The 21,258-nt window shown below is 38.5% G+C and overlaps 1 protein-coding gene across 3 annotated transcripts in view; it reads left to right on the forward strand.

Moving 5' to 3' along the window:
- The window catches only part of RC3H1 (ring finger and CCCH-type domains 1), an 85,600-nt gene continuing 64,342 nt past the window's right edge, over nucleotides 1-21,258 (forward strand). Inside the window, exon 1 of one of the 3 annotated variants that reach the window (XM_019425319.2) lies at nucleotides 1-280. The gene's annotated coding sequence lies outside the window, so the exon portion shown is untranslated. Of the gene's footprint in view, nucleotides 292-21,258 lie in introns of all 3 variants that reach the window. The other 2 variants (XM_053909267.1, XM_019425318.2) reach the window with 2 other exon arrangements.

Below are 21,258 nucleotides of genomic sequence, written 5' to 3' on the forward strand. Positions count from 1 at the left end.
GAAGAGGAAGGGGACGAGGACAACGAGCGACGGGGAGGAGGAGGAGGAGGAGGAGGAAGAGGAGGCCGACCAACAAGATGGCCCCTGCTGCAGGAGCAGCCTCAGCAGCAGCAGGTGGGAGGCCGGAGGCGGCGCTGGCGGTGGCGGCGGCGGCCGTGGCCCGGCGGCCTGGGACAGAGTCAGAGTCGACGGTGGCGGCGGCGGCGGCGTTGGCTGCCGCGGCGGTGGCGACGGCCGCGGGGACTCGGAGCTGAGAGGAGCTGCTGCTCGGACCAGCGCGGTGAGCGAGCGGTAGGCGGCGGCGGCGGCGGCGTGGGGTGCGCGGCGGCCGCCGCCCGGCCCCCGTCGGGAACAATAGGCGGCCGCGGCGGGGAAGGGGCCGTCCTCGCCCGTCCTCCACCCCTCGGCGGTAGCGGCCACCCCTCCACCCCCCGGCCCTCGGCTTCAGCCCCGCCGCCGGCGGAGGGGCTTGTCAGCGGCCCGCGTCCTTAGGCCTCAGGCCTCCGAGCGCCGCCGGGAGGGCCTGCCTGGGTGGGTAGGCCGTGGGGAGGTGCGGACGCCGCCCTGGACAAGGGGAGGGCGCGGGAGACTTCGGCCGGAGGGAGGGGGCCCGAAGGCCGCCCAGCTCGGCGGTTACTCCGAGGGCCTCGGCGGGTGATGAATGCGCGCAGGAAATGCTTTTTGGACCCCGGGTCGGTGGGGGGTGGGGAGATGAAGGCGTCTGTAAACTGGTACCGCCTCCGCCTCCTGGCACCCGGGGGCTGCTCCCCTCCCTAACCCCTGAAGCGCTCCCCTTGCTCGGCCAAGTGGGTTTTAACGGTGTCCATTTCCCTGAAAGCTCCAGGAGGTCGAGCCAGATGGTCTTTCTTCCTGCTGGCGATCGGGAAATTGTGTATGCGGGTGTCTTTTTAAAAAAATTTAAGTGCAACACCAAAAAACAAACAAGGTAAAATGTGATTATCGATAAGGGATGGGGAGGGATGGAGGACTAAGGGATGTTCTTAAAACATCTCTTGGCATCAGTTCTCTCTAAACATCAATTATGCCCACGTCCCGGGTGAGAGTGAAACAAGGGCTCTTTTGAAGCAGTAATAATATAACTCTTGACATCCCAGAATAGTCCATGAAACTGGAAACAAAGCCACTTACTGGCAACGCGAAGACAAATTGTAATGTTTGAATAGAACTTTTCTTCGAACGAACCGTTTTGAATTATTAATGTGCCGCATAAGAAACAACATTAACATAGAATGGACCTAACGAAACATTTCTTCAGGAGGGAAGTGGTTCGTCTTCAGGCTAGAACTTCTTGTGTGCTGTCTCAGGCTCCAATTTTGCATTTCAGTAGTTTGTTCTAAGACTAACCTTTCCTGTAAGTTTGATTTCTGAAGCAGATTTTAATAAGGTTTCAAAACTTTTTTTGTAACTTTCAAAAACTAGAAACAATTGTTCTCTTTTGAATGTTGAGGTTTATGGAGAGGCAGCTCTTCATCGTATTTGCCCTGGGGTAGTGGCGCCTGTGATTTCAACTGTTAACTGCGACTACTAAATTTAATTTTTTGAGGCTTCCACCACGTCCATTTCCAAGTGGGGGCGGGGAGAATGATTCAAGTTATTTCTATTTCAGTTTCTACCTAGGTATGCAGAAATTTATATTAAAATAGTTTGGATGCATCCAGGAAGATTGCTTTCCACTATTTAACATAACATTCAGTTGTGTGGTCCAGTCTAGTTTGTGTTCTTAAAAGGAAGATGGGCCTGTGCAGAGAAGATGCCAGTTAGTATCTTTCATCCATCTTTAGGGTAAATTCCTAATTAGAATTTGTGTCCTAATTCAAAGCATTTTTAGGTTATGTGAAGTTTAATGTACGGTGCTAGTCCTTAATTCTTTGATGAGAATTGGCAGTAAATAGGCAATTAAATAAACACAAAGGTTGAGCTGTCTTATTGTTTAGGATTGAAGTATAGTGGGTAAATGTGAATAACTTTTATGCCTAGGATAAATAATGTGGATATTTTGATTTTTAAGTGATGGGGAAAGAACAGCTTTCACATGCCTCCAGCTAATGTGAATGTTCTGGGAATAAGTTTTAGAAAGGACACTTTTTTAAGTGCTTAAATTCATGATTTTTTTTTTTTTTTTTTAATGCTGAATTTTGTTAGGTCAGTACAAAATGCAACTAAAGACAAGTTTGTAAATTGTAAGTGGTTAGTGTACTTTGTTATGAAAAAAAATCTCATCATGTCGTGACAGGGACTGATTTTCCTCATACTTAATATCGGTTGCCTGACAACATTTTTTAGTGTTAAGGGTTTGTGTTTGAAATTGGATGTTGATCCAACAATTTATGGGTTGAGTCTGGGTCCCTATTTCTGTTTAATATTGAAAAATCTTTTAGAGAGTTCTGGTTTTAATAAGTGTCAAAACTCTTTTAAGATGTGATCCCTGCATTGTGATATTTTATTGGTGTTTATTCTGATAATTTAAGTTTCTCAAGTAGTATTTAAGAATTTCCTTGTATTTTCTTTGTAATATTAGAAGTTAGTATATTTGATTCATTTGAAGATATTTGAAAAGGATTTTTGTAGCTAAAAGTTAAATTTTTAAAGCATCTTTGTTAAATGAGTAAAAACATTCTCATTTAATCCTATTTAGGCTGTAATATTTTGTGGTATTGTTCTCACTTTACATACGAAGAATCTGAGGCTAGGAGAAGCTATGTAACTAGCAAAAAAGGCCACATAATTAATAGGTAAAAGAGCTTACTCAAACCCAGGTCTTGTGGCACAAATTAGATGCTTTACTACTGCCACCATGTGTCTCAAGGTTTAACTTTGAAGCCTCTCCTATGTCGACAGATTCCTTGTTTTGGCCACAAGCTATGCTTTGTAATTCTGTACTTGTCTTTAGCCCTAATAGCTTTTCTATTAACATTATTTGTACCCTGCCAAATATTCGCTTACAAGTTTGAGAAAGTATGTATTCATGTGAATTACAAATGAAAGACTTATTTTTACTTTTAGCAGATTTGAACGTTGTTGATATAGAAACTCCTACCATTTATATAGGACAGACTTATAGTATCACTCTAATGGCTTCATGGCTTTAATTTGCTATGTAAACAGTTACAAAATTGTGCCTTTGAAATACTGCATGGAAATTTAAAAGTGACTTTAGAAACGTTCAGGGATGTTAAAGTTGGGTCAGCTAACATTTGAAATTCTTCATTTATGCTTTTTTAAAGCCATAGCCCGTTTAGAATTCTGCAGAACTTTTGTTTCTACATCTTGGGGTTTGAATTGGAATTTTATGAGGGTCTAATCAGCCTACTCTCTGATAGATCTTGTAAGTTGTTGACACCCAGCAAAGTGAAGAATGCGCTGGTAAATGATCCTTGTTTGGTGGATGCCTCGGAGCAAGATGTTCCTTGGCAGGGTATACTGACCTGGTTTAGCTTTGGCCCTGACGTGCAGGAGTTCAGGTATTCTTTGGGATTAGATTCAGATGGATTTAAATTCTCACATTGGCCTGCATCAAAAACAGTCACAGATTTCAGTATCAGCCCGTTCTCTAGGACCCTCTTAAAGATCTCCTTCTCTTTTGTTTAATCCTGAAATCTATGCTAGATTTGGACCAGCCTTGGAGGTTGTTCCGGCATAAGATTAATTTGTCTGGCATTATACAAAGGAATATTTCTTATTCCATAGTTTCTTAAGGTAGATTCTACACATTTTCAAGTGTACAGTTTACTAATCCTAAATAATGATGTCCTACATCCCCGAGACAGTTAACTTTATAGCACATTTATTTATATCCATTACTGGTCAGACTTGTGCCTGTTCACTTCTTATGTAATATTCTTGTTTACTCTATGTAATATTAGACACTTGTTATTAATTCACAGTGTTTTCCTAATTGGTTGAGTTTTGGGAGAAAAATTCTAGTAAAAATTTGAGTTCGCCTTTCATGCACAGTTGAGCTGACTGAAATAGTGACCTGTTGTAGAGGAATAAATATTTTAAGGTTCATTTATATTTTTCATTGAGATTATTTACAAATGAATGTCATATGTCAACAATATTTTGATGTTTGTCAAGCATTTTAGCACCAATGTCAGTACTCATCTCACTGATTATTATCGTGCATAGATGGTAATGCATTTTATTTAAAAATCTCCAAGACCTGAATAGCATTTGAACATGGTAACAGTGTTTTTGAAGAAGAGTTCTAAAGGGGTCATTATTATATATATCTTAATATAAATTTTTGTGATGTTTATTTACTTATTTTCGAGAGAGAGAGAGAGAGAGAGAGAGAGTGTGGGGGAAGAGCAGAGAGACAGAGGGAAAGGGGGAGAATCCCAAGCAGGTTTCACGCAGTCAGTGCAGAATCCGATGCAGGGCTGGAAACCATTCAGATCGTGACCTGAGCCAAAACAGACTTGGACGTTTAATCAACTGAGCCTCCCAGGTGTCCCTTAACATAAAATTAAAAAAAAAAAATATTTTTTTTAATGTTTATTTTTGAGAGACAGAGAAAGTGCAAGCAGAGGAGGGGCAGAGACAGAAGGAGACACTGAATCCGAAGCAGGCTCCAGGCTCTGCACTGTCAGCATAGAGCCCAACGCAGGGCTCGAACTTAGGAACCACGAGATCATGACCTGAGCTGAAGTCAGATGCTTAACCGACTGAGCCATCCAGGCGCCCTGCATAAAAATTTTTTTAAATAAAATTCAGGTCATTTAACATAAAACTAATGATTTTATTTATTTATTTATTTTAAATTTATTTATTTTTGACACAGAAAGAGAGAGTGCGAGCGTGAGCTAGGGAGGGGCAGAGAGAGAGGGAGACACAGAATCCGAAGCAGGCTCCAGGCTCCGAGCTGTCAGCACAGAGCCCGATGCGGGGCTCGAACCCACGAACCGTGAGATCATGACCTGAGCCAAAGCCAGACGCTCAACCGACTGAGCCACCCAGGTGCCCCAACTAATGATTTTAAAGTGAGCAGTTTAGTAGCAGTATATTCATGATGTTGTGCAGCCACCACTGTCTAATTCTAAAACCCTTTTATCACCCCCAAAGGAAACTGTACCCATTAGGCAGTTACTCCCCATTTTCCATTTTCTCCTCCCCCTGGTCCCTAGCAACCACCATTCTACTTTGTGTCTCTGTGGATTTAACATAAAACGATAGAGTCAAGATTAAGGAATAGTACTTTGTATAATTGAACGTGCAGAAAAAACTTGGGATAGGATTGTTAGGGATCAGAAACCATCTCATTCTTTGCATGCTTCTCTTGAGTACAGTAGGCAGACTGCCAGAGACTCTTTATGTAAGAAAAGTTGAAAGTCACAGCGATTTGCAGTTTTAGTTTTTGATCATTCCAAAAGAGTTCTACTCAAATTCTCAGACTCATTTCTATTTCCTTATTGGGTTATGAGAATTAACCAAATTATAATGTTCTATACAAATGTGAGCAACTAATACTTATTTTGCTCTTTGCAATTTGCCTTCTGTTTTCTCCCTCTCTTTTTTTTTTTTTAATTTTTCTTAATGTGTAGAAGAAACTTGGAATGTGTAGGACTTAATTTGAGATGATACCAGAAAATGATTGTTAGGTTGAAATTCTTTGATCTTTATGAATCTGTTTTATAATTTTATTCAGCTGATCTTTGAGGACATTTAGAGTTAAAATTTGCCTGACACTATGCTATTAATCCCATGTTGAATAAATCTTAAAAACCTAGGTTTTGGCTCTATACCTGACTCCTTCCAAAAATGTAGACACTGTTATAAAAGCAATTGATTTGTAGCTTGTTTTGATTGGCTTAGTTCATTGAGAGAGAAAACCGTTGGACTTTTTTTCATTCTGGAATAAAGTATAATAAAGTTGGACTTCTGTAAATTTATTTTTCTAAGTAATCTCTATACCCAACATGGGGCTCAAATTCACAACCTCAACATCAAGAATCACATGTTCCACCAACTGAGTCAGCCAGGCACTCCTGATGTCTGTGAATTTAGAATTGCTCAATTTGAAGTTTCAATTTTGGGCTTTGGAAGTACTCTTTTATCCTTACCTTAAGTTCAAAATGGTACTCCCTTCCCTCCCCCCAATTAAATTGAAATCTTAAAACTTACGGTGTGAAGCACAGAACAGATTTCATATTAATAAGATTTTTTTAAGTTTGTTTGTTGGTTGGTTGGTTGGTTGGTTTTGAGAGAGAGAGAATCCAAGCAGGCTCCATGCTGTCAGGGCAGAGCCTGATGTGGGGCTTGATCTCGTGGAACTGTAAGATCATGACCTGAGCCAAAATCAAGAATTGGACGCTTAACCAACTGAGCCACCCATGTGCCTCATTAAAGATTTGTAGTAAGTTACAGGAAATCTATGTGGAGAAGAAAAATTTAAATTTTGATATTAATCCTCCCCTTTTTTTAAACATGATTTTAAATATTCTTATTCTCTTAATTGTTTCCAAATGTCAGAGTTCTTGATCAGACTTCAAAAACTTCAAAAGAAGTCCTTGGCAACCTCCAAAGTTACCTTACTAATCTCCTCTTTTTAGGGGAAAATTTATTTAGTTGTAAGAACAACTTAAAAAGTGATGAGAAAGAATTACTTAAGAATATTTACAACTCAATGCAGTAACATTCCTGCTTTTCTTTAATAGAGACTTTTTCAGAAAAGTAAACTAAATATTTGTGTTTTTATATACACCTCATTAATTTTTGATAGTGACATTTACTGGAAAACTAGTATAGTAAATCGAGATTCAATCATTAAAATAACAACTTTAAGGGAGATGATGTTTAGAGATCTATGCTTAAAAATATGGTTTAGTGGGGAGCGCCTGGGTGGCTCATTCAGTTGAGCATCTGACTCTTGATTTAGGCTCAAGTCATGATCTCATGGTTTGTGGGATTGAGCCCCACATCAGGCTCCATGCTGATGGTGCAGAGCCTGCTTGGGATTCTTCCCTCTTTCTCTGCCCCTTCCCTGCTCTCTTGCACACTCTTTCTCTCTCTCAAAATAAATGAACTTAAAAAAATATATATGGTTTAGGGGCACCTGGATGACTTAGTTGGTTAAGCATCCAACTCTTGGTTTTGGCTCAGGTCATGATCTTACAGTTCATGAGTTGGAGCCCAGCCTTGGGCTCTGTACTGACAGCATGGAGGCTGCTTGGGATTCAGTCTCTCTCCCTCTCTGCCCCTCCCCTGCTCACACTGTTTCTGTTTCTTTCAAAATAAATAAAGTTAAAAAATATATATGGTTTAGTGTGCGATTTGTGAATGAAGGAGGATTATTGTATTGTTGACTTTATTATAGAACAATATTTCATCTATCCATGTCCCAGTTTAGAATAAGAAGTATACAAAAAGTTTTAATTGTCACAAGATTAACGAGCCAGATCATCTGCACTAAGGCACTGGCTTAGGAGCTCTCTTGGTTTTTACATAATTCTAATAAATTTGATTGTTTTCTGATCCCACAGCAGATTAAAAGGTTCAAATTTGCTGTGGGAATAGAGGCACTATAGGTAAAATGGAGAGCAAGGGACAGGCAACAGGGAAAAAACCACATTAGCTTGGGGCCTTGTAACATAGACTCTGAGTATGTCATTAGTTTTTGTGTTGTGCTAATAACCTATTCCTGATGATAAAGTCATTGTGGGAAAATTCAATTATGTTTTAATTTTGGGAGTCATAAAAATGTACAGAGTACATTTGGACACAGGCTTTGGAGTCAGATATATCTAGGTTCTCATCTTCTATCACTTAAGCTTTATGATTCTTTATCCCTAAAAATAGAAATGGTAATTCTTCCATTAAAGATTTGTTTTGAAGTTTAAATGAGATAACATACATAGTATAGTACCTGATATCTAGTATTGATTCAATAAATGTTATTCTCCTCCTTAAATTCTGTTCAACAAAAATCATTTTAGAACAATTTTCATCTAAAATATTTGAAAAAGTTTTGTTTTTCAAGGTACATATAAACTTTGTGTAAGTTAGGATTAAATATATGTGTACTTTTTTTTTTTTAAGATTTTACTTTTAAACAATCTCTACACCTGATGTGGGGCTCGAACTTACAACCTGGAGATCAAGTCACATGCTCTACTGACTGAGCTAGCCAGGCACCCTGTATGTGTACTTTTGAAGGTAGTGGTCAGGAATGAGATACCATTCTCATTTTCTTCCCACATCAGTCTTTCATTAGTATGGATCTGTGCTGTTCAGTACCAACCACTAGCTACAAATGGCTACTTAAATTTAAAATTTTTTCCTAGACTTAATTTTTTTTAGAGCAATTTTAGGTTTACAGAAAATTGTCCTGAAGATACAGAGTTTCCATATACGTCTTCCTTCTACAGTTACTTCTGTTAACATCTTGCATTATTGTGGGGCATTTGTTATAGTTGATGAGCCAGTTTTGGTAAATGGTTATTAACTAAATTCCATAGTTTATATGAGGGTTCACTTTTAGTGCTGTGTAGTTCTGTGGGTGAGAATGTCTTCTTTCACTTAGCAATGTAACATTTAAGGTTCTAGCTTGTTTCTTTTTACTGTTAAATAATATGCCATTTTATGGATAAATCTAAGTTTTAGTTAATTAAAATAAAGGAAATTTAAAATTTAGTTCCTCAGTTGCACTAGCCACATTTCAGTGGCTCAGTAGCCACATGTGCCCAGTGGTAATTACCATATTGGAAAACGAAGATCTAGAACATTTTCATCATCTCAGGAAGTTTCTTATTGAAGAGTGCTGATATAAACTATCCTCCCGGGGTGCCTTGGGTGGCTCAGTCAGTTAAGCATCCAACTCTTGATTTCATTTCGGCTCAGGTCATGATCTCGTGGTTCATGAGACTGAGCCCCACGTCAGGCTCTGCGCTAACAGCACGGAGCCTACTTGGGACTCTCACTCTGCCCCTTCCCTGCTGGTGCATGCTCGCTCTCAAAATAAATAAATAAACTTAAAACAAAACAAAACACCAATACTTCCAGCATCCAGTTCTCCATTTATATTCACTCTCACAGAAAGCTTACTTTACATGATCTCAGTTTGTCCTCGAGCCTACATTTCCAGTGCTTGTTGCTTGTGTTGCTGGCAGCCCTAAACTATACATAATAAACTTGATTCCTGGAAAAAACCAGCCTTTACAAATAAATATTGTCCATTAATGGTTTCCTAGGTTTCCTATCAGGGTATCATCTTTTGCTCCATTTTTCATTGTTCCTAAAATTTTATTTTTCTCTAAACCTTTTGAATATTTATCAAAGGTATACAGATCTCAGCTAAGAAATGGCAGCACTGAGATGAGAATCTAGACCTTCTTATTCTAGTTCTTTCATGGGCTCCCCACCAATTGGGGTTGCCTTTACAATCACTTTTGAAGAGGTAATTGGAGACCATTTGATTCTATGCTATAGAATTTTTAACAGTATATTTATAGGTCGAAACTATAAATTTAATAAATAGTGATATATTCATTCTTAAACAATTAGAATCTTAAATGAAGACATTTATCCCTTTAGCCGATTTCTTTCTGTAATTCAGTTATGGGAAAATTTTTTGCTTTCATGTGTGAGTCATTTTAAGTAACCAAAATTAATTTCCAGGACTAATATGAATTGGCTGGTAAGGGTGAATAGAATTGAATTGAACATTATTGACATCCAGAATTCTCTGCTGGTACCTGGATATTACACTTGGATTCTATTCAAACTACACTTTAATTTGTAAAATCCAATCGGTTACCACATGAACTTTAACTTGCATCTTTTTTAACTCATCATGTTAAAGTTTTCAGAACTTGAAAAATGGAGAGCCTTGTGTTAGTCTCTTTTGCTTGCCTTTTTTTTTTTTTTTTTTTTTTGTGATAAGTTGTACCTCTAATTTTGCTGATACTGTAGCCATTTTATGTTAGGTCTTGATTTGACCTTCCCTGTACACTGACTATGCTTGCTCAAAAGTCAGTTTTGTGGAGCCATTATGTTAAAGAGTAGTAGTCTTTCATATTTTAGTACTGTACTTAAAAAAACTTAGATTTTTTTACCTTCCTTTTGAAATGCTTTCCCTATAATTACTGCTTTTAAAACCCATGTTTTATGTGTCAAATTTTGTATTAGTTACCCCATTGAAAGCAGTTTTTGAACTGTTTTTGATTAAATACTCTTTGCTGGAGTCTGGCTTTTCTTTAAAATTTCTAGAAATTTTTTAAAAGGGTGAGGTTTTCATATATTTAGAAAAATTGAGTTACAGGTTCCGTGGATTGACTCATTATCTAAGTCATTTTTTTTCAGAAATGTCAATTTATTATGTAGGTATGCAGTTGATGAAAACCTGTTCATAAAGAGCATAGAAGCCCCTTCTAGTTTTTCCTTCTACTGCTATCAGAAAAAGAGATGGTTTTGTGAAATAAGAAAGTCCTTATAATAATAGATAGATCTCTAAATGCATTTAAGAACAACTTAGGGAAGCGCCTGGGTGGCTCAGTTGATTAAGCATCCGACTTTGGCTCAGGTCATGATCTCACGGTTAGTGGGTTTGAGCCCCGCGTCAGGCTCTGTACTGACAACTCAGAGCTGGTAGCCTGCTTAGGATTCTGTCTCCCTCTCTCTCTGCCCCTTCCCCTCTCTGGCTGTGTCTCTTTCTGTCTCTCAAAAATAAATAAACATTTAAAAAGTTTTAAAGAAAAGAACAGCTTAGAATATCACAAAACCCACAATAAAGCATCATTGAATATTGAAGTAGTAGCACCTAATCTCCTAATGATTGACATGCATTAGTTAATTCATTGTACTCAGTGTCAAGATAAAACTCAACAGCTTTTTAGATGCATAATGACAAAATGGTGAGGGGATTGAAGGGGAAAGAATTAAGGAGTAAAATCCTGTCAATAGATTCTCCATATTTGGGAAATGTTTCACATTGTTGATTTTTTAAAATTCTTTTTTTTAAGATGTTTTAATTTTTCTTTTCAGTTTATTTATTTTGAGAGAAAAAGAGCACAAGCAGGGGAGGGGCAGGGAGAGAGGGAGAAAGAGAATCCCAAGCAGACTCTGCAGAGTCTGACACGGGGCTCGAACTCACAAACTGTGAAATCAAGACCTGAGCTGAAGAGTCGGATACGTAACTGACTGAGCCACCCAGGTGACCCTAAATGAAGACTTTAAAAACAAAAAAAAAAATTTTTTTAATGTTTGTTTATTTTTGAGAGAGAGCGTGAGCAGGAGAGGCAGAGAGGGAGACACAGAATCCGAAGGAGTCTCCAGGCTCTGAGCTTTTAGCACAGAGCCCGATGCAGGGCTCGAACGCACAGGCCGCAAGATCACGACCTGAGCCAAAGTCGGCCGCCCAACTGACTGAGCCACCCAGGCACCCCTACTCTAAAAGACTTTTTAAGAGCAGTTTTATATTCACAGCAAAATTGAGAAGGTACTGAGATTTCCCATATACTCCTTGTTCCCACATGCACAGCATCCACCACCAGAGTGGTAAATTTATTACCAAAAAAAAAAAAAGATTATTTAAAGTTCATAGTTTACATAGGGTTCATTCTTGGTGTGGTACATTCTGTGGGTTTGGACAAATGTGTAATGACATGTATTCACAATTGTAGTATCATACAGAGTATTTTTGTTGCCCAGAAAAATCCTGTGTTCTGCCTATTCATCCGTGTTCACCCCAGCTCCTTGCAGCCAGTGATCTTTTTGTCTCAGTAGTTTTGCCTTTTCCAGAATGTCCTGTAGTTGGAATCCTACAGTAGGGAACCTTTTCAGATGGCTTCTTTTAGTATTATCTATGTTTTTTCATACCCTAATAGGCTCATTTCTTACTTTAAAAAAATTTTTTTAATGCTTATTTATTTTTGACAGAGAGAGAGAAACAGAGCATGAGCAGGGGAGGGGCAGAGAGAGAGGGAGACACAGAATCCGAAGCAGGCTCCAGGCTCTGAACTGTCTGCACAGAGCCCGATGCAGGGCTCCAACTCATGGACTGTGAGATCATGACCCTAGCCGAAGTCAGACGTTCAACCGACTGAGCCACCCAGGTGCCGCTAGGCTCATTTCTTCTTAACGCTGAATGATATTCCATCATCTGGATATACCACAGTGTATTTTTACATCTATTTACTGACGAGTATCTTGGTTGGTTGTTTCCAAGTTTCGGCAGTTATGAATTAAGCTGCTCTAAATGTCCGTTTGCAGGTTTTTGTGTAGACTTAAGCATTCAGCGCCTCTGGGTGTATGGCGAGGAGAGTGACTGCTCGGTTGTATGGTAAGAGTATGTTTAGTTTATAAGAAATACCAAACCGTCTTCCAAAGTTGCTTTCCCATTTCGCATTCCTACCAACAATGAATGAGAGGTCCTGTTGTTCCGATTTTTGCCACCATTTGGTGTTTCTGTGTTCCAGATTTTGACCATTCTAATGGGGTGTGTAATGGTATCACATTGTTTTAATTTGCATTTCCCTGATGACTTATGATGTGGAGCCTCTTCCTATGTTTATTTGGAATATAATATTGTATAGTTGGAATCATACAATATGTAGTCTTTTCAGATTAGCTTCTTTGTCCTTATCTCTCTTTTTTTTTTTTTTTTAGGTTTTATTTATTTAAGTAATCTCCACATCCAGTGTAGGGCCAACCCCAAGATCAAGGGTCGCACATTCTTCTGACTGAGCCAGCCAGGAGTCCCTATCCTTATCTTTTTAATCTCCCACTTTACCTTTCGTTTTACCTAGCTTATGGATATTTTTAAGGATATCTTTAATTTTGGAGGCATACTTTCTTCTAAATATTAAGTACCAGTATTAAAAAAAAATTAACTCATTTTGTGGTGATACATCCTGCTGTCCTAAGTCCCCTTGCCATTTTACATTATCTTTTATGTGAATCATCCCAATACTATCTTTAGAGATATGACATTTGTCACAGTCAGGCAGAATAGTGATTTTTTTCAGTCACATTCAACAATTATTGAGCAAATATTACATGCCCTGCAGCAATATGGACTTTCTCTTACAGAAAAAGCATAGGATATATTGGAAACATCAGAGCATCTAATACAGGCTTGGCTAAAAAAGATTCTTGAAAGAGCTTCCTGAACTGAGTGGGACTTACAGGATGAGTAGAGGTTTAACAGTCTAGATTTAGGAGACTGCTTGAGCCCAACAAGACCTAGAGTGAAAAGAATGTATTGTGTGCAGGGAAAACGTTAATACTTCTGTTGGTAGAGAGTAAAATATGAGGCAGATGGTGATGAAAAATAAGATTAGAATGGTAAGTGGGGGCCAGATCCTGAAGATCTTTATGGCATGTTCAAGTTGGTCCTCCTTAGGTACCATCAAAGAAATTGTTGTTGATGTTACTTGTTTTTCAAATCAAGGTATAATATACATGCAGTAAAAAGTAAAAATCTTAGAGATATATCTTAATGACTTTTTACATATATACACGTGTGGTATAACAGATTACTACCTAGATGAAGATATATAGTGTTTCTAGCACCTAAGAATTCTTTTTGCTCTTTCCCAGACCATACTTTTCCCCACTGCCTCTCATCTTCCCCAACAGTTATGCTGACTTCTAACATCATAAACTACTTTGCCTCTTCTTAAATGAAGTCATATATCATGTATTCTTTTTCCTTCCTCTATAAATTAAAGCCTTCAGTAGGTGCTATTTGGTATCTGGCTTTGTTCATTATGATATCTGTGAAATTCATCTATATTATATGTAACAGATCAATCTTTTTATTATTGCTGTATAGTATTCCATTTTGTAAATTATTCACAGTTTACCCATTCTACTGCTGTTGGACATTTGGGTTGTTTCCAGTTTGTTTTCAGCTTTCTATGAATAAAGCCTCTAAGAACATTCTTGTACATGTCTTTTTTTAAAAATTTATTTATTGTTTTAAGTTTCTTTATTCTGAGAGAGAGACAGAGAGAGTGAGTTGGGGAGGGGCAGAGAAAGAGAATCCCAAGCAGGCTCCGCACTGTCAGCACAGAGCCCGACGTGACGCGGGCTCTAACTCATGAACCGTGAGAACATGACCTGAGCCGAAACCAAGAGTGGGTCTCTTAACTGACTGAACCACCTAGGCACCACTTTGTATATATGTCTTTTGATGGACAGAGTCGTCTCTCTTGTGTAAATACCTAGGAGTGGAATTTTGGGGGTCATTGGTAGACTTTTGTTTGGCCTAAGTAGATACTGTCTGTTTTCCAAAGTGAAATGTGCCAACTTACACTGCCTGAGAATTTCACATGCTCATATCATCTTTGGTATTGTTAGTTTTGAAAAATTTTAGCCCTTCTGGTAGATACGGAGTGGTATCTCATGGTCATTTTAATTTAAATTCTCCTCCTGTGTAAACGATGTTCTATAACTTCAGTTGGCATATTGTATACCCATTGGCCATTTGGATATTGTTGGAAAGGTTTGTTCATGTCTGTTGTCTGTTTTGTTTGTTTGTTTGTTTGTTTGGAATTGAAGCTTCTTATTATGGGATATACATACCACTATTAGTGTTGGGTGTTCTCCATTTTTTAATTGAGTTGTTTTGTCATGGAAGAAAACATAGGTGAGTGACTAGCAGCTGTGTGGAGGGTAGAGGGAGGCAAGACAAAGCTGGAGACTGAGGCCAGTTAAAGGGTAACTGTGTGGGGGCACCTGGATGGTTCAGTCGATGAAGCATCCGACTATTGATTTTGGCTCAGGTCATGATCTCAACGGTTCGTGAGTTCAGGACCTGGGTTGGACTCTGCGCTGAACAGTGCTGAGCCTGCTTAGGATTCTCTCTCTCCCACTCTCTCTACCCCTCCCCTGCTTGTGTGTGTTTTCTCTCTCTCAAAATAAATAAATTAAAAAAAAAAAAAAGTTACTGTGTGATCCAAGTGAGAGAGACTATATGCTCTATGAGAGCAGGGTCAATGTTTCTTTCAGGGCTGTATCTTCAGATCCAAGGACAGTGACTGGTATATAGTTGCAGGCGCTGAATAAGTATTTTTTGAGTGGATGAATATGGGTCCTCAGGGAAGTAGAGATGGAAAGGAATATATAGATGTAAAAGATAATAAAAATTTTTAATAGGAGTAGAAAAAGATGGAATCTAGGATGATTACCAGATTATCAGATTTGTACATTTGTACATTGTCAGATTGAATAGTGGTGTCACCAAAGAAGCAAAGACTGCAGAAGGAATTGTCAGTTTAAAAATAGGGATGTTTAGTTACCATGTGACCTTGAGCTTATTACCTAACATATGTGCTTCAGTTTCCTTAACTCTAAAATTAAGCTTTGTAATGATACTAATAGGGTCATTGTGAGGGCTAAGTGAGATAATGCATGCAGAGCACTTAGAACAGTGCCTGGCACATAGATGTACTCAAAAAAGGTTAGAGATAGAAACAAACAAAAATCCCTATCCTTGTGGAGCCTACGTTTTAGGTTTTAGTAATGGTGGGTATACACTATAACAGAGCAAGTAAAACATAGCATTATTGGATGCTGAGAAATATTATGGAGAAAAATTAATCAGGAATGAGATGGGAAGGAAGTACATGTGTGTGGTGGTAGTGGGATTGGGGTTGAGAGATCAGTTTTATTTTTTATATATTATTTTTTTATTTTTTATTTTGTTTCTTTTAATTTTTTTGACGTTTATTTATTTTTGGAAGAGAGAGACAGTGCGAGCGGGGAGGGGCAGAGAAAGCAGGAGACACAAATTCTGAAGCAGGCTCTAGGCTCCAAGATGTCAGCACAGAGCCCCACATGGGGCTCGAACTCACGGACCATGAGATCATGACCTGAGCTGAAGCCAGATACTTAACCGACTGAGCCACCCAGGCGCCCCTATTTATTATTATTTTTTCAAATGTTTGTTTATTTTTGGGAGAGAGAGAGAATGAGCAGGAAGGGACAGAGAGAGAGGGAGACACAGAATCCAAAGCAGGCTCCAGGCTCTGAGCTGTCAGCACAGAGTCCAACACGGCGCTTGAACGCATAAACTGTGAGATCATGACCTGAGCCAAAGCCAGACTCTTAACCAACTGAGCCACCTGGGCACACTGAGAGATTAGTTTTAAATGAGGTGATCAAGTAAGGCTCTTCATAAGAGAATTCACTTATGAATGCTTGCAGGGAAATGAGGAAAAGGTTCAGGATTGGGGGAACAGTGGGGCAAACTGATGATAATTCTTTAAGACAAGAAAGCAGAGCTCCCTGTTTTTACCAGAGAGTGTAACATTAGTAGATTAAGATCTGTTTATTGTGCAACCCCCAGCAGTTAAACTTGCCTCAACCTTTTATCCCTTCCTCCCTGCAACACACAAACATACTACACAAACCTGAGCATGAATTTAATCCCCCAAAGGTCATCATTATGTATTTTGAAGGAAGTGTTTTGTGTTTAATTCTGCAGTAGTAGCAACAAATCAGTATATTCTCTAACAGTAGTTACTATTTGGGAGTCAGCAAAATATCTTCATTTACAAGTTATATACCTTTTATTTTATAAATCAGATACATTGTAGCTATAAGCTTCTGTGTTTGGAGTCCATGTAGTAATTTGTCCTTTTTTTTTTTAAAGTCCTGAAATGTAATTTTTTGCCTGGGATAACAGTCTAGAAATAATTCTCAGTTGGAAAATGAATCCATACCTCTTATTTTGTTGTTGGATTATTTTTCAAGCATGTGCAATTGAAAATCACTGTGATTTTGTTTTGTGGAGATAGTTTGAATTCTATCAGACACATTTCATAAAAATAAACAAAGTAATGAAAATGTCCTTAAGTCTTGGCTAGTAGGTGACGGGGACAATACATTTTATTAACACTATTATTAAGTATGTTAGATTATGTCTCTAATGCAAAAATTCCCTAAGTCCGAGGATATACTCAAGGATCACCCACCTATACGCATCACAGGTGTGTTGCAGTTTACCTCTTCTGTGTACATCTCCCTGTTTTCTCTTTGTCGCCCAGTTCTAGAATCAGTCACACTCCTATGATCACCACCAAGGACACCTAAGGCACAGGCTCCCTGCGGAAAAGTAGAAGCAAGTAGAAGGAAAGAAGTGGGGGCTATTATTGTGATGGATATGTTGCTTGGTTTTCTTGAGTAAAGAGGGACTCTGTTCTCAAGTTTTGTTACTGACACCACTACTGTTTTTGTTACAGTTCACCACCAGAAATCTGCTGGGGTTCAAAATCCAAATGTCATCACTGCTTCAAAAATGACCTTATGAAGGGTATTTTTCTAACTGTGGTCAGTTTAACTGGAAGTGTTTTGTAATAGTTTAAAAAGTATGAATGTAAAATAAAAACCTAACAAATATAATGTTGAATTATTATAATATTATATAATATAATATTATTTTATAATTATTATTATAATTATCTTCGGAAGCTGAAACACAAAAGAATATATATATGTATACACACGTACATACTGATGGTTCCACTGTATAGAGTTTTTAATCTATGGTATTAGAAGTTAGGATAGTAGTGACCTTTGAGGAGGAATAAAAGAATAATGATTGGGAGGGATGGTGTGGGAGGCCTTCTGAGGTGTGGTAATGTTGTATATCTTGGGTATACAGTTGACCCTCGGAGCAGTTTGGGGGTTAGTGATGCCAGCCCCCATGCAGTGAAAAATCTGCTTATAACCTTTGACTCCTCAACTTAACAACTAATAGCCTACTGTTGACTAGAAGTCTTACCAGTAGTATAAAGTTGATAAACGTGTGTTGTATGTTGTGTATATTATATACTGTATTAAAACTAGAGGGAAAAAATGTTGAGAAAATCATAAGGAAGGTGAAATACATTTACTTCCTTACGTACTATATTATTGAAAAAAAAAATGCACTTATAGGCAGGCCAGGCCAGGCCAGAGGCGATACCAGGGGCAGGCCTGGTCCTGGCTTGGTGATATTCTGCACCCTGGTGACCTTGGCGGCTGGCTGGCTGTGGCGGAAGCCTGGAGGCACAATACAGAGGTCTCATCTGCCTGGCAGTGTAGCATTGACCTGTGCCACTGGCAGCTGTAGCCACATGTAAGTATAGCTGGCCTCCCAGAGACTCTGGGGCCTGGGCCCTGTTGGGGGGTGTTTGGTGGGGAGCCAGTGCCTGGAGGATTGGAGGTTGAGGCCACTGGATGTGTTCCTCTTTCAGCTCGGCCTCCTCTCTGCCAAGCCCCCCTGTGCCTGACTCACCCACCCCACATATACAACCCTTCACCCAGAGGGTGACCCGAAGCCCTGCCCCATCCCAGGGTGCCCTGGGACTGCTGACTGCCTCCACAGGTCTGGTCTCCCTGGGTTCTCAGGGCAACAGGTACAAACTCTGTGCTGGTCACCTTTGATTTGGTCTGTGGAGACTAGGATGGGCAGTTGTAAGTAAACGCCTTGTGCCTTTGCTGTCAACTCTTTAAAAAAAAAAAAAAAAAAATCTGCGTGTAAATGGACCCATGCAGTTCAAACCAGTATTGTTCAAGGGTCAGCTGTACAGGTATGCTTACTTGGTGATAATTCATTGAACCGACCATTCTTGATCTCTATGTATGCCTTTCTGTAAGCTACACTTTAACACATTTTAAGTGTCTTAAAATATATAGAAAATAAGATTCATTTTCTGTTTTAGTCCTGTGATGATTCTCAGTGAAAAATTCTAATAAAATGTTCCTTGTGATTCTCTTCAAAAGGAATGTATTAGTTGCAATAACCTAATTAAAAAATAAGCTGGTAGGCTTAAATAGTTCCAGGGGTCCTGTACTAAATTTACTTAATTTGAAACTGATCATGCTCAGGTTAAACGTAAAACAGGCACCATTTAATTTAGATCTTTATTTTTGGCTAATAAAATAATTATTAATTTAATAAAAATTACAGGTGCTGGAAGTTGGAAGATACTGTATTACAGTAGAAAAAGTACAGGCTTTGCAAAGAATTGGACAAACGTGGGTTCATATTATGACTAGACCACTAAATTAGCTGAGTAACTTTGTTTTCTTTCCTTCCTTCCTTCGTCAGTAGTGGTGATAGCTATCTCAGGAGGTTGTTGGAGGATTAAATGAGATGATCTCTAAGGGCTTGGCACTCATATCCCAAGTGGGATTTGGGGGTGAAGAGGGAATAGTTTTGGAGAGTGTATAAAGATAGTTGTAGGTAGGAAAAAAGAAGTATAACCTGCTGAAGATCACTAAGGTGATGATGTTAAGGAAAGTTAAGTCTTTAGATTATAACCAGTAAATACTAACAACATCTAACTTGGGAGTATACGAATCTATCAATGTTAAGAGTTAATAATGCTTCTCTGGCACATCAGCATGAAGGACTGTTAGCATGGGTGACAAGTATTAAGTTGGAATATAATAAGTTTTAGACAGATTTACATTGAGTTTAAGTGGTTGGTACCTATTTTTTCTAGAGGACGTGTCATCCATGCTGTGCTTTGAAAATGTTATCATTTTGGTATACTTGACTGCTTCTCCCCTTAGTATTAATTTATGCTGTAGGATTAAGAAACTAAATTTAGGCATGTTGTGTTTATGAAGGTACTTCAGTATATTAGTAATTTTTAGGGCCTTCATGAGGATAGATTCACACTTTTAAAAGGTTGTAATTCAATTGAGAACTTTTCGTGTTTCAGGGTCACTATTACACTCAGTATTATGTATTCTCAAAAGGCTATGATGAAATTTATACATGTTATGTTATGCTTTAATTATATAACAATTAGATATCTAAGTTGAGTGGCTGAAAACAACCTTTTATTTGGTTACACTTTTGAGTCAGCATTTGGGGCAGGATTTAGCTGTGTGGTTCTGCTGCTGGTCTCCATTTAAGTCACTCATGCAGCTTGAGTCATCTAGCAGCTCACATTGGGGCTGATTGTTCCAGGGGACTGAGCTTGGACAGTTTTTCTCTGTTTTGTTCTCTGTCTAGGTCCTGATTGTCTCAAGGGTGTAATAATATTTTATAAGGTTATTATAATTAAAAGATAATATACTTTAAGTTTTTAGAATATATTTTTTAAGGTTTATTGTATTTTTGAGAGTATGAGCAAGGGAGGGCCAGAGAGATAGAGGATCTGAAGTGGGCTTGGTGCTGACAGCAGTGAGCCTGATGTGGGCCTTGAACTCACAAACTGTGAGATCATGACTTGAGCCAAAGACATTTGAGTCACTCATGAGCCACCCATGAGCCCCAAGTTTTTGGAATATTTTAACCCATAGTAAATTCTGTTACTGTTTTAGAGCTTAGCATTCTTTCAAGTCTCCATTTGTTTATGTTTAACCTATGATTATCTCCTTCAAAGATAGGAATGCCAGCATAGCTTGCTAATAAGTGGTATCCCAGAGGCCTTCTGAAAGATAAAGTTGAGGGTTTTTCTCTCTGTTTGCCAGCTTTGATATATTAAGACTCATTTGCCCATGTTAAAAGGTGCCTGCTTAAAATAATGAAATAAAAACCTGGATTTTATATTTGAGTTTATAAACCTTCAGGTACCTTCTTAAAATCTCCTTCTTCCAAAATGGAAATTGTGTGGGTGTGCACTGGAGAGCAAACTATCGGTTATTTTAATTGCATTTATGCCTGATAATCTAATTATTCTTAAACTGGGGTATAAGAATACTTGGATTTTTAAGCTTTTAAAAAATTTTTAAAAAATATTTAGGCTTTTAATGTCTGGCTTACAAGTTTGTTTTGTAAGTTTAGGGGAGTAATTGTCTAAAATTGGAGTTACTTGTTACCAATGTTAAATTTTGGCCACAGAGAGTTTGTCATTATGTTGCTGATGTTAAATATCTTTTTTGTCCCCAATGTCTTAAGGTGCAAAGTAAGATTATTGATTTGAGATTTTTTCAAGTTTTTAATTTTTTTCTTGTTTATTAGTTTTTTGTCTTATTATTTTTTTTTTAATTTTAATTCCGGTGTAATTAACGTATAGTGTCACATTAGTTTCAGGTGTACAATGTAGTGATTCAACAATTTTATACATTAGTCAGTACTCATCATGGTAAGTGTACTCTTAATCCCCTTCACCTATTTCACCCGTCCCCCTACCCACCTCCCTCTTTTTTTTTTTTTTTTTTTTTTTTTTTTTTTTTAATGTTTATTTTAGAGAGAGGGAGACAGAGGATCTGAAGTGGGCTCTGCTGACAGCAGAAGAGCCCGATGAGGGGCTCGAACCCACGAATTATGAGATCAAGACCAGAGTGCTAAAGTCT

This window comes from Panthera pardus, unplaced genomic scaffold, assembly GCF_024362965.1.
Source record: "Panthera pardus isolate Hobbes unplaced genomic scaffold, ASM2436296v1 HiC_scaffold_21, whole genome shotgun sequence".
NCBI lineage: Eukaryota > Metazoa > Chordata > Mammalia > Carnivora > Felidae > Panthera > Panthera pardus.